This window comes from Malurus melanocephalus, unplaced genomic scaffold (assembly GCF_030028575.1).
Source record: "Malurus melanocephalus ecotype Western Australia unplaced genomic scaffold, MMel_1.1 scaffold_627, whole genome shotgun sequence".
Lineage (NCBI taxonomy): Eukaryota > Metazoa > Chordata > Aves > Passeriformes > Maluridae > Malurus > Malurus melanocephalus.
The window spans coordinates 59,635-63,542 of NW_026623859.1; positions in this window are offsets into that span (position 1 = coordinate 59,635).

A 3,908-nucleotide genomic window follows, 5' to 3' on the forward strand; every position below is an offset into this window, starting at 1 on the left:
ATTCCATGAACAGCTGTCCCATGAACATTCCTTTATGGGAACCCCAAATTCAGACCCCAGGAGATCAGCAGAGCTCCGTTAAGGCCAGGGAAAGGCACTGATTGACTCCACCTGAGGTTTTCTCTCTGGATATTTATTCCCAGCGATATGGGGATACCAAAAAATGGGAAAAGATTGATGGAGCTTTGTGGATCTCCATCCATCCATCCATCCATCCATCCATCCATCCATCCATCCATCCATCCATCCATCCATCCCTGTCCATCCATTCCTCCATCCATCCCATCTTCCTTGAATTATCCTGACACATCAATCAAGAGGAAAAACCATATTTCATGATCTTCTCTCTCCCATTCATTTATTGGTTGATTCATTCACTCCCACAGGTGTGGAACATTTCTCCTGGAAAAAATAAAGGCTTGTACATGGCTGAGGAATTTCTGATATTTAATTTATAAACTTTTTTTCAAATATTTGCAGCAAATTCTTCTTACAACAACAAAATTATTTTTCCCTCTCTTGGTGAGAAGCATTGGAGCCACTGGGCAGATGAGGGGAAAGAGGACGGATGTAAAGCTTGGAGATTTTTCAAAGGAAAAGAAAGGATTTAAATAACTCCTGAAGAATTTTTATATTGTTCATTCTAGAGCCAAACCCCCTCATTTTAATAATAGAGCTCCATAGAAAAGTGAGTCATATTCTTGGAGTTAAATCCTGAGCTGCTTTTAATGCTCGGGGCTCCTTGGTAATTGAGTTTTAAATGTCCCACATGTTGCTATTTTGGCCAGGAAAATTTACAGAATTTGAAAAAAAATTCCTTTATTGTGGTTGGTGATGTTCCTAAAGGATCCATTGGGCACCTCACGCTGGAGTTCCCAGTTTTAAACAGAGAGATGACCCCATTGTGTGACCACGATTGAGCAGGCTCTAAATTTGGGGTTCATGTTTATTTCAGCATCTGGAATTCCCAAATAAATCCTTCAGCTGAGKCCTTCATTCCATTTTGATCAGGAGCTACCAGGAAAAGGAAATTTTTAAGGTTTAAGTGTGTCAGGAACTTCGGGATATTGCCCAGCCACTGCTTTGGAATGAGGCACACAATTTGAGGCTTTAATTTGTAACATTTACCAGGGATTTGTACACCGACATAAAAACTGAAATTTTTTGTTGGAATTCTGATTAGAAAGAATCTTGGCGTGAGAAAGAATTGTTGTTGTTTTTTCTGATTTTAGGTTGTTGTCGGAAATAACAAATCCGTTGAAACTCCAATGAACCAACATCACCTAAAATCCATCAGGAGATTATGAAACAATTAAAACCCAGGTTGACATCTGCTTTTACCTCAGATGGAATGGAAAAATACATTTCCATGGTTTTATTAATTCAGAATTCTGTTGTTGGTTAAACAAACCCGAATCTCCAGGTCTGCAGCAAAGATGGAATTGATCCTGATGGGATTTGTGTTGTCCAAGGGAAAGGGATGAACCCTGTGCTACCCCAGCCCTGATAACTGTTATCATTTTCATCAGATTTGGAGGAAAAATGACAATGCCTGAGAGCAAGAATTCAAATTTGGGTTTTAAATATAGACCAGGAAGGGAAAAATGGCATCTTCTCCTCCATGTCCTCAAGATAAACTGATAAAACACGGGAAGAGAAGGAATAATTAGGGATAAACTCCCCATAAATCTGCATGTCATCTGCATAAAACCGGATCTCTGATCCGTATCTTGAGATTCCTTCAGTCAGAGGAAATAGGGAGCGAATTAAGACGAGCCCAGGGTGCAGAATTGGGGTGGATCAGGGAAAATCTGGGAATGAGGAGAGGACAGAAGGTGCTGAGGAGCTCAGGATGGGGCAAAGATCCTCGCAGGAACCCTTTGGGTCACAGCTTTAAGGATTTTTTGCTCCTTCCAGTCTGCCTAAGGAATTGCAGCTTCAAAATCAGGATTCAGGGAAGCACTCGGGCATTCCATGCAGAAAATCCATGCTTAAGTGCTTTGCTGGTTCAGGGCTAAATTAATTTGTAATGATTTGATGAACAATGCCTTGTACAGGATTCCTGCATTAAATTCCAACTGCTGGGTTTGATGAATTCAGACAATTACCCCGTGCATCAACAGCGCTCATTAAAATTAATTATCACCTGCTCACTTTTTATTAATGGGCTGGAGAACGGGMGGATTGCTCAGTTGGAGTAAATCAGGAATATTGCAGGAGTGGGAGGGAATTCCTTTAAACCCTGAGAACTGGAAACAAATTTTTAGGAATCTCAAGTCCAGGTGGATCCCAAATTAAAGCAGGAGGGATGTTGGTTGGATGGGGTCTGGAAAAAGCTGGAAACACAAAAATCAGTTCAAAGCTTTGTGCTGGAGGTTTAAGGGATTCAAGTCTCAGYTCCGGCAAAGCCAGGCTTTAGTGGGAAAAGCCAAAACAACCTGGAAAATGAAATGGGAATCTCAGGAAATATTGCTCGTATTTGGAATTTAATAAATGCTTGGAATGAAAAACTTGGGGGAAAGGGGATTTGCACTAAGTCTGACCTCACACCCAGAAAATACTCCTGCACCTAGATGTAAACCGAGACCTAAACCTAGATTTAAACTTAAACCTAAACCTAGATTTAGATTTAAACTTAAACCTAAACCTAGATTTAAACCTAAACCCAAACCTAAATCTAGACCTAAACATGAGCGACCTCCCTTACCCCTCCCTAATTTAGCCATTAAAACATTTTATAATTTCATTCACAGAACTGATCAAACTCCATCTTCCAGCTACTTCTCCTCTCCTCCCCGCAGATATTCCTTCAGGAATTCAGCTCCGGGATTTTCCTGTTCAAACACCAGAGATTCCTGTCTCAACATTTCACTTGATATGAAATAACTCCGTCCCCTCCTGGTTTGGGTTGTGTTTCCTTTTGTTTCCTGGATATATTTATTAACAATAATTTCCCTTTATTTATTAATATTAATTTCCCTTCCATTCTTCAACACCCAATATCCAAATGACCCGAGGATGGATGGATTTTCCATCTGTGTTCCCCAAATGGGGACCCCAAACTGATGGAAATTTAGCGTGGGAATGGCAGGATTGGGAAATTCCTCCTGATGGATCGGAGGAAAATCCTGTCTGTGAAATTCTGTATTCCCAAAGAGCTGAGCGTGATCCCGGCACCCCTCACCCCATCAAAACCAGGGAATTATGGGGGTTCGAAAAGACCCTAAACCACAATAAACTGTTCCTATATCCCATGATTTTTACTATTCTTCCAACCCAAACCATTCCACGAACCCTGATCCAATCTCTCCTGCACATTTCCTTTTCCCCCTCCAACCCAAGACACCAAAGCCCATCCCAAATCCTCCCCTCTCCCACTCTTTTCCCTCTTCTCTGAAACCCCTCTGGACACGGCTCCTCCTTCTCCCTCCCCTCCATCCAGCGATGAGGAATTCACTCTGAGGGATAAATCTGATTTATGGGCAGAGATAAAAACAAGATTCCATCACATCCAGAACCTTCTCCAGCCTTGACATCCCCTATTAACAGCCCCTCTCCCGACATTTTTCACGGACTGTGTCCAATCCCCGATTCCCAGGCATTTAATTACTCTCCCTTTGTTATAAGATCCCAATAAATCTCCAGATTTACGCCCTGCTCCATAAATCAAATGTTCTCTCTGCTTGCTTTACGATGGCACAAATTGGTCGGAGGCATTTGTGTAAATTTTGATGGGATTGAATCGTTGGCTCCACGTCCTCATTTCCAGTTTTCCTCRTGAATCAGAGCTGGGAATCACCGAGCACGGCACAATTAATTCCTCCCAGCAGCAGCCTCGGTGTCTATTATTTAATTTCTTTCTCAACCCTGTTGTTGTAAATATTCCCCCGGGTGTTATGGGGATTATT